Raw genomic sequence first — 11,384 nt, forward strand, 5'->3', positions numbered from 1 at the left:
TATATATATATATATAAGCTGTGCGACCTTGATACCACTTTATTTTTGTGTTAACTTTTGAAGTTGATATTTTAGAGTTTGTAACAAGTGACATTAAAAACATATTCTATTTTCGTCAAAGACATACTTAAATTTTGAGGTTCTGTTTCTGCCAACATTACAGTATTTCATTAGTTGTTTAACCATTCAACTTTATCTTGACATGAAGTTAACAGGAGTGTCGAAGTTTTAAAACTTTTTTTGCCGGTTTTGTCGAAGTAATGCTTTTTACAAACCATTTTATTGTGCCACTTTATACATTACTTTATTCGGAAAATATTTGTCAAATAACTACTTGTTTAATCCCACAGTACATTTCTAAAATTAAATAAGAATGCGTCTAGTAAAACCCAATTGTATTTAATTAGATTGTGCTCAGTATTGTAATTTAAAACAGAAAGAGAAGAAAATGGTAGTAAACATCGGGGGGACTATTTGCCGTTCCCATAAAATGGTTTAATATTGTGGCGTAAATCATCAGACACTTGTTTTGCATTAAATAAAATAAATATAATCTGTGTGTACTCGGTATCAAGGTATTATTTGGTGGACTTGGAAATGTAATGTACAAAAATATTTTTTTAAACGTAGATAATTATTTAATGTTTACATTTGTTAATTATAGACACTTTTGTCTTTGTGTATTAAACTTCGGCACGTGATTGCTTCTCATGTTTATTTTAACAACCAGTGTTGGGCTATTATCAATCTAGATTACCAATTATACTTATCACAACTAAATTTCACATTTTATAATATTGCATGCGTTATCTTTAGACTGCTCTCGTCTACCTTTTTGACATTCCAGTCTACCGACGTTATGATGTCACAGTCACCCAATCAAATTATCGGTTTTGATTTACCAGTCACTTGAAATTTTGATTTAAAATTATTTAAGATCTTATCGTCCTACGATTTTTTTTGTTTTGTTATTTAATCGGTTTAAATCGCCCCATTTGCCGCTGTAGGGTTCCAATAATTACGAGTAGAGTATGAAAATTATTCGTATTTATTTATTTATTTATTTATTTAATTATTTATTTATTTATTTATTTATTTATTTATTTATCTAGTTACGCCACCCCACAGTACAAGACCAATTACGGGATAAGGGTTTACATAAAGAAAACATAAAAAAGCAATATTCAACAAGACAAAACAGTTACTACGTTTACTACATATACAATTAAAATCGTACTATCTAATTACTTTACAAGTAGTTTTTTATATCAATAATACTAGCATCAAATACATCAAGCTGTTTTTGGGTAGCAGTGTAATTTTGACACAAACTGTAAAGGGGCGAAAACTTCAAGCCATTTGTTCGTGGAGTAAAGTTTTAAAGCTTAGTGTTCCAAAGGTAGATACATGAAAATTTAACATGTGTAATATATTCGGACTATTGGTGTTATTATGTATTACTTTATATAAGAATATTGAGGAACAAAGTTTCCGTCTATCAGACAAACTAAGATCTATCTAACAGATGCTATTAAGGTGGGTGTACGTTGTCAACTTTAAAGGTTAAACATGTTAGATAACAACGCTGGATCATCCAAAACCTCTAGAAAATCTAATTAAAAAACCAAAATTTTTATAAGCAGACAAAACAATATTCTCAATATGACTACTAAAAGTTAATTTTGTGTCGAACTTGTACACCCAAATCAACAATATGATTGACTCTATGCAAGACTCTGTTCAAATTATAACTAAAAATTGTGACATTATTTTTCCAGGAATAAGACAATAAATATATTACATTTACAAATATTCAACGGCAATTTATTCAGATGACACTAGCATTGACAGCATCTAAACTGCTTTGTAACGTTACACAGAAAACAATTTCATATCAGCATAAAGTAGACTGTTCACATTAACATTAGCAACGTCATTAATTAATAAATTAAAAGCAAGGGGCTTAAGACGGAACCTTTAGGAACACCAGATGTTGCTTCAAATTTAACAGACTGGAAACCACGGTATTCTACTTACAAACACCTATTGTTAAGATATGAAACTAATATATTATTTATAATTGGGCGGAAAACCGTACGAATTAAGTTCACCTAGTAGAATACGGTGGTCAAGTGTGCATGTGTCAAAGGCTTTAGAAAAATTGATATAAATTACTCCAACTTTTCTGTCCGCATCTTAGCTTCTGAAATAAACTGTAGAAAAATGAACAAATTTGTGAATGTCGACTTTCCTTTAACAAAACTATGCTGAGCATTGTTAATGCAGTTTCTGACTTTATCATATATTGAGTTATATAAAGATATTTCGAAAACTTTCGCAAAATTGGAAATTATAGTTGTTATCGGACGATAGTTTTCAGTGTTATGCTTGTCATCCTTTTTAAAAATTGAAGACACGCGATACTTTCCAAATAGCAGGAAATATGGAAATATAAATATGTCCGTTTTTAAGCATATATTAAAAAGAATAGTGAGGGATAAGTGAGAACGTGTGCATAGTCTAACTATAAATGATGGTATATCATCAGGCCCCTTTTTGAACCTAGGCTTGAAACCTCACATTCTGTGAGAAATAAACTAGGAGCTATATAAGCACTTTTAAAAAACAAAGCAAAGGCATTGTATGTTACAGATCATATACAATGTTGTCACTATTTTTTAGTTACATAACGTGTAGAGGTATCTACAGGGTATTTCAGTTCGAGTGAATCAAACACCACAGTACAGGATCGTATTGGTTGGTTGTTAAAATCACATTATTTACGAAATCTTTAGTATGCTTATAACAAATTGATTCAAATTTGGTCTGGTGTTAACATTTACACATGTTTTGTAGGTCAGTGGCGTAGGAATGGGTAATAAAGTGGGATTTTATTACCCCCAACTTCTACTCCAATAACCTAATAATCATTTAGGATTCATGTTTAGATTCCGTGAACAATTTTACATAACAAAAGTATACTTGTTGAAAATTGGTATAATGTATCGTTTTCCCGAAAATCTCTGTTGAATGGGAGACCGTTCTTCTGATAAGAAAGACAAACACTAACTAATATTTCAAATCTTTGAAATAAAGTGACATTTCCTGATAACAGATAAGTCTATTATTGCTTAGTAGTTCTTTCATGGCAATCGTTGTGTACGGATACTGTAATTGACGCACAGCGCAGATTTAAAATTAATATATGGGTGTAATGTTTTTAATAAATTATATCTGTTTAGGGATACCTATAATTACTTCAGAATGGCACAAATGAAATTTTAGAGGAGGTGCCATTGAATATGCTGTCTACCGCACTGTAGCGCAAAAAAAATGAATTCAGAGGAGTAATTCTCCACATTACGAATGCAATATAAATAATCACAGACCAACAAAATTTAACTTTTTTTTGGAAGCAGAAACTTAGATATATTTATCTGTCAGTATATTAAACCATTTTACTATTAAGATTTTAGAAACTCACCTGTGTTAAAATTTCAGGGTGAATGTAGAGCCCACATCTTAGTAGGTGTTGACTTTCTAACAGACGTAAGCTTTTCTTAATTTATTTTATTAAGTTAATTCAAATAAATTATAAAAATGTTCCTAAAAATCTTATCAAATGAAGTCAATGATCTTTGATATCAAAAATCTAGATATGCAAAAAATATCTAACCTCCTCGGCAAGTTGGCTGATGAATTATACCAGCAATATACAAGGTGTATTATAATTAACAGCGCAAATTGAAAAAGCTGTAAGTAACGATACTAGAAGCAAAAAAGTATTAGTAAACGTTGGTCCGCAAGCGAGCCTTTTGCGAGATAATTTAGAAGTTGTGTTTACCAGTTACCATTGCATTGACTTGAATACGTGTAAATGTCATCCTAGTTAGGAAAAGGTACCAGTACAAAATTAAGAAAAGTTATTAGATACTTTGGTCTTTGGTAAGAGTGTAGTTGTTTTTAATGAACACGAAAACAGTCTTTATGTTACAGTTACATGTTACAATTACTGTACAGACTACTTACTCATAATAAAGAAGTATCGTCCTTGTACCCGGATGCAGGTCTGTACTCGTCGCGCATTGAGTTTCGAATTCTTTCAAATGCGTCTGGATCATTTTAAAATTCTTGACAAGCATTAACCTATAACAAACTCTTTAACCGTGTTAACCAGAGTGTCGTACACAAAAATCCAAAGGCTTCAGATCAGGTGATCTTGGAGGCCACGGTACAGATCCTCCTCAATCCATCTTTGGCCATATCGGCGCTTTAGATGTCACAATAGCAGTAACTGGTGCTCCATGTACCACATCCTCTGGTGTTGCTCAAAGGGAACATCCTCAAGCAATCCTCGAAGTATCTAATAACTTTTCTTAATGTTGTATTCGTAGCTTTTCCTAACTAGGATGACGTTTACTCACAATCAAGTCAGTGGTGGTTGGTAACTACAAATTCTCGTTTGAGGACCCATGTCTATAAGAATTGTTCGTTTCTAGTATCGTGCACTTACAGATGGTTCAATTTGCACTGACAATTATAATATACTCTCTATAGTGAACACCTAGTAATTAATAGTTATCTAAAATAAAAATTCAAACCGATCTTTTCAATATTATTAATTGAAAAAACACAAAGGTACCTGGCATGTAATTAGTAAATAATATTCCTATTCCTATTCTTATTCTAATATTTTGACATTGTAGTCTCAAAATTTCAATTTTCTAAAATTTTTGTTATGTTTTATACCTATATATTTTATGTATTTTCAAAGAGGCCATTTAAAAAACCAACCAATATCGTAGCTGCGTGTTGAATTTTATCAAAGATGATGATAAAACAATAAAAATAAAAGATGTTTCTATGAATGATTTTTGTATTTTTCAATTAATAATATGCAATATATGTATTGATTTTAGTTTTTTTTGCATAATTATTAATTAACTGTTTAATAGATATGGTTATAGTTAGAGTAATTGTTTCTCACAATATCATCAGCAAAGAATCTAGTCTAAGAGTTTCCGCATACCTAGATTTAGTCCAATTCACGGAAATATTATTTTTGGGGGCGAACACGAGGGGTGGTTTGCATCCGTTTAAATCCGTTTTAGGCTTAAAAGAAAAAATTATTCGTATGGTTAGGGAAAAAGCATTTTTTTTTATTTTACAATGTTAATTCTAATCGTATAGGCATTTTTCTCATTAAGAGGTTGTTCACCCCTTAAACAAGAAATTTTAACGAAAAGTAGGAGTAAATATGAATTTTTTATAAAAAAATATAGTATTTCTGAAATAAAAAATAAGGATAGCAACAATCCCCAAACACGGAATCACTTCCGAAATATTTGTTTTTTATAATAAGTAATTTCCATTTTGTTTCATTTCAAAATATTAATTAGAATCCCAGATATTTAGAAAAAACTGATTTGGAGGCATACTTTAAGGCTGTATTTCACCCCGTAAATATGTTTTTCCGCCGATAAAAAACAGGTCAACTTAATTTTGCCAATTTGTTTACATAAATGATATTTTTTAATTTTTTTTGAGCAAATATAAATTTTTTATAAAGAAAGTGCAAAAAAAACATTTTTTCCGGAATAAAAAATAAGGTTTGCAACCTCCAAACTCGGAATCACCTGTGAAACATATGTTTTTTTTTATAAGAAGTAATTTCCATTTTGTTTCATTCCAAAATATTAATTAGAACCCGAGTTATCACGAAAATATTATTTTTGGAGGTGAACACGAGGGGTAGTTTGCATCCGTTTAAATCCGTTTTAAGCTAAATGAAAAAATTATTCGTATGGTTAGAGAAAAAGCATTTTTTTTATTTTACAATGTTAATTCTAATCGTACAGGCATTTTTCTCATTAAGCGGTTGTTCACCCCTTAACAAGAAATTTTAACGAAAAACCCGAAACAGGTCAATTTAATTTTGTCAATTTGTTTACATAAATCATATTTTTAACTCTCTTTGAGTAAATATGAATTTTTTATAAAAAAATATAGTTTTTCTAAAATAAAAAATAAGGATAATCACTTCCGAAATATTAGTTTTTTATAATAAGTAATTTCCATTTTGTTTCATTTCAAAATATTGATTAGAACCCCAGATATTTAGAAAAAACTGTTTTGGGGTCGAACTTTGAGGGTGCATTTCACCCCGTAAAAATGTTTTTCCGCCGATAAAAAAATACGTGTCTCTTAATCTTTTATGTTCTACAACATATATAAAAATCTTGAAAATCGGAGTGTTCGGGTTGGGATAGTTTCCATGTAATAAAATTTCATGTTTTCTTAATGTTTTGGACAAAAAATTATATGATATATATTTATGTTATTGTTATCACTATGTTATTATTAATACAATTCAAACTACAAGTCTACAAGTATTAATAAATAAATTTCCACGTTTTACATACATAGACAAGAATGCGCAAAAATATCGAGCTTTTACAAAATTTAGTCAACAAAAATATTAGTCCTCATTAATATTTACCTTTTTGAAATTAACAATGGATATTGAGCTTAGAACTTAGAATAATTCAAAGAAACACACGTTTACTAACGCACGCGCATTGACAATAGCGAACGAAATAATCTATCTTTGTCATAGGCATATTATGTCCACGACTTCGGTACCATGGTGCGACAAAGCGAACGTGATTTTTTTGTCTTTGTCTTTGCAGTGTCGTAGGAGCTAAATAAAATTCAGAAGATAAAAAGGTAAATAAATTTGTAGCTGTCTAAGAAACCAACGTAATAAAAAAATTCGAAGGCAACTTTTCATTATTTTAAATAATCAATCGAATAGTATAGAAAAAACATTGTTTTAGTTTTGTTAAATCATTAAAATTAACGATTAAAAATTTGATTTTGTTATAACTTTCTTATTAAAAATTAAAAAATATGTCTATTTCTCTGGAAAGAAACGTTACATTTTTTTAGAGCAGATTGAAAAAAAAATTACAAAATTCATTAATTTTTCTGTATGTTATGATTTTTTTAAATTTCTGAAATCATTCCTTAACTTCTAGCCTCCCTAACTCTGTTAATTTTAATAGTACGAGAAAAAATCAAGAGGCCATTTTTATGTAGAATTGTATGCTTTACTTACTTTCATTCAAAACTTTTTTTTCCAGCTCTTACTCTTTTTGAGTTATCTTGAAAAACCCCTTTGTTTTATCTTTTTTCACCCTTGGCCGGGGGTTGAACAAAAAATTACTCTCACTTATTGTTATAATATACCTCAAACTAACTCATATAAAAAATTCAGCCAAGTTGACGAAATTTCGATTTAAAGGCTTGTTTAATTGGACTAATTTTCGATATCAAAATCTCACATCTTTTGATAAGATTTTTCAGAAACATTTTTTGAATATTGATTGAGCTTAATATCTTCAAAATAAAGCAAAAACACAAGAACTAACAATAAAATAGATATTGTTAAAAAAAATGTAAGCTGGTCAAAATCGTGAAAAAGTTAAATAGCACCCTGTATAAGATAAAACAAGATCTTAACTATAAAGCATGTTATTTTGAAGTACGCGAGTACATATAAAGGGAGCGTGGCTTGCTGCTTTGAAATAAATGAAACCAATAACAACCTCATAGATTTCGTTATTTGACTGATTCGAAATAAAGCTACATCCCTTCTGTAATAAGTTTATTTTTAAGTTAATAATAAATATGTATCTATCAGAGTAACAATAATTTAACGTAGTAATATACTTTATACAATTTTAGTACATTTCGTTGGTAATAAATTATTGTAATACTGTTTGCAGAACAATAAACGGCATAACAATACTCACACAACCTTTGGCATTTAGAAAAATCTCACATTCACACGTTCACACACAAATTTCAAATTCAGGAGTCCCTATTTAATAGCACCTAGTTGAAAAACACAATTTTTTTCCAAGTAAAAAATATCCTTACTTCAGTTTTTCAAGGTAAAATAGGGAACCCTGTATATATTTTTTGTTGACTTTCCGAAATGTAATACTTATAATGAGCCCTAAATTTCGGTTACTAAACTACCTTATTAATTTAAATAACTTTATTTTCTAAAACCGTGCGACAGTGTTAAAGGCACATAACATATGGATAGTATTTATAAAGAAATATAGTATCTATAGTATAGTAGTTTTATCATTTAACAAACAATATTTCTCTAGGACATCCTTGGTAGTCCTGTAGCCAGGGGGGTCCCAATTGCCTCCTTCATTTAGATGGAGTTATCCAAGTGTTTTATATGTATTTTGAGCTGCAGAACACGAATTTTTTGGGTAGAAGTTTGCCCGGATGTCGATAAGTTTTTTATTAACAAAAAAAATTCTTTCTTATTATTTGACCCATTTTAAGAAGAAAATATCTCTCGCAATTTTTTTGTTAAACGCATAGTTTTCGAGATAAACGCCGTTAAAAACTCGAAAAATGCGATTTTTGCGATTTTCAATTGTTAATAACTTTTGATTGAATAGGTATTTTGTAATTCTGATGACGGCATTTGAAAGTTCACGTCAAATACTACAAATTATGAGTAATTGCAGTGCGAAAATTTTATTTTTACACTGTTATTTGAAGCTATAAACAAATAGCTATTGAGCGTTCTGAAGGGTGCGCCGCCATGTATATAAGAGAGCGGTTGCCTTCTTACAGGGGTTTAATACACGATCTTGACGCGTACTCTTCATTTCTGGACCAAAGAGACGATGAAAACTGAACGAAACATTAACGATTTAATGAAAATTTGCAATATTACAATAATCAAAATTATTATACAAAAATAATTTTATGTACGATTTTCTAAACTGTAAAAGTTTCAAATATTTTTATTCTTACAAGTATTTTTTTTCATACATGCACAGAAAGTGCAGCAAGATATTTGAAGTCGATTGCAGTTACATGCTTTTGTGCTGCACATTGCACAATTGCAGGTAGCTGGTAATTCTTCGGGAGGTGGTATTAAGATGTTTACCCTCTCTGGCAACATTAGATCGTCTTTAATAAAAAATTCATATGAAGTTGGGTCTATTTCGTTCATATGTTAATTTAAAACATTCGTTTGAATATGAACAACGTAAAAAGCCCGTAAGATGTGAAGTCTAATCGAATCAGAAGTCGGTGGCAAATTTTCTATTATAGAATGATTTACAACTACAATCAACATTTCTTATAATGTTAACTAAGAACTTTTCAGCTTTTTTCACGCTATCTTTTATACTTATGTCGGAACAATCTGCAAAATAATTTCAAAATGAAGAAAGAAAAGTATTACAGTTATTTTGCCAAAAAGTCATATTTACCCTTAGCAAAATTTCGTAAATATTCCACAGTTTGATTTCAAAGCTCTCGTCTGTGCCTACTTTGCTTTATAAACGATAATAAAATAGTTTATACTTACTTATATTAAAAGCGTAACGTCGTATAATTTACGTGTTTTTCTAATTATTATTTTTTAAACTTAATAATTTTAATTATTATAATATTGCAAATTTTCCTTACATTGTTAATGTTTCATTCAGTTTTCATCGTTTCTTTGGTCTAGAAATGAAGAGTACGCGTCAAGATCGTGTATTAAACGCCTGTAAGAAGGCAACCGCTCTATTACATACATGGCAGCCCACCCTTCTGAACGCTCAATCGCTATTTGTTTATAGCTTCAAATAACAGTGGAAAAAACAAATTTTCACACTGCAATTACTCATAATTTGTAGTATTTGACGTCTTTCAAACGCCGTCTGCAGAATTACAAAATACCTATTCAATCAAAAGTTATTAACAATTGAAAATCGCAAAAATCGCATTTTTCGGGTTTGCAAAAATCGCATTTTTCGGGTTTTTAACGGCGTTTATCTCGAAAACTATGCGTTTAACAAAAAAATTGCAAGTGACATTTTCTTGTTAAAATGGGTCAAATAACAATAAAGTACTTTTATATTTTGCCAAAAACTAAGTGTTCAGTATTTTACAATTTTTTTGTTAATAAAAAACTTATCGACATCCGGGCAAACTTCTACCCAAAAAATTCGTGTTCTGCAGCTCAAAATACATAAAAAACACTGGGGTAACTCCATCTAAATGAAGGAGGCAATTGGGACCCCTCTGGCTACAGGACTATGGGAAACAATATTATTTATTATGTACCTTTTATTATACAGGGTAAGTCATAATTCGGTGTAAATAATTTAACCAATCTTGCTCTGACGAAAACAAGGAATATATGCTTTCAAACCAAAATACAGTCCGTACGATATCTGTGAGATAGAATGCCTAGAAGACCCCTGCGTCACTTTCTTGAAATTAACCGCATTCGACACCCGAGATAGAAAGACATTGGCGGCGTAGCATTCACCGTAGAAGCTTGCAGCGCATATTGTGTTTTGCAGTTACGAAGGCGTGTTTCTTCGTAAGTGTATCGTCCTGTGCATTTTCAGTGTAATTTCTTATTAAAATACAATAATAGAGGTGAAAACTACAAGAAAGGAATTTATTTAAGTGAAAATAAAATACAATTAAAAAACTGTGTTGTAGCTGCTACAGGAGTATCTTTAGCTAGCTTCTGAAAGTGAAAGTTCTAGGTATGAAGATGATTTCGAAATTTTATCAGATTGGAGTCTGTAGTAGGTTACTTAAACACATGTTTCTTTTTTATCTTTTTTTGTACCAGCGTGTTTATAATAGTATTCTAGTTTATTTATGATTTGTACTCTATTGTACAGTAAGAGAAATAAAAGCGCATTTTAATCCAATAAATCTACTTTATAAGTATATATTTTAATATTCTCAAAACAACACGGAAAATTTCAAGGCACGCCCCTGCCACGGTAAATTGTTACAGTAGTTCTGATAACAAAATTTTATTAGTTTATTCTTTCTTAGAGTTCTACTCAACAAATATTGTGCGGATTGTACTTCTTTTAAAAGTTATAGGTCTTCAAATAGTCTGTTTTTCTTTATTTTTATTTAAGATAGGTTGAGTTGTTTCAAAATCTTATGAGCTTTGACCTTGATATGCGCAGAAACATAATTCCGACCGTCACCTAAATTATTCTACGTCCTAAAAACATTACATCCATTTGTTCACAGTCTATCTCGAGCTCTCGTAGCGTAAACAAGCCTTTGCTCTGATTACAAATATCATAATAAAATGCTCTATTCTTTATTATTTTAATTTAAGCAATAAAAATATATATAACGAACGTTCGCCAGTTGACTTTATTGATACCCGATCGCCTCATTTCATTTCTGGTTGTAATGAGGCACGTGATCTAATTCTGAGTCAATGTTTTCACAACGTGCTTATTAGAGGAATTATGTGGATACGCCACGCCTTTCGGGCATTTCGCGGCTCATGAGATTTTGAAACTACTTTACCT

This window comes from Anoplophora glabripennis, unplaced genomic scaffold, assembly GCF_000390285.2.
Source record: "Anoplophora glabripennis isolate ALB-LARVAE unplaced genomic scaffold, Agla_2.0 scaffold95, whole genome shotgun sequence".
NCBI classification, from domain to species: Eukaryota; Metazoa; Arthropoda; class Insecta; order Coleoptera; family Cerambycidae; genus Anoplophora; species Anoplophora glabripennis.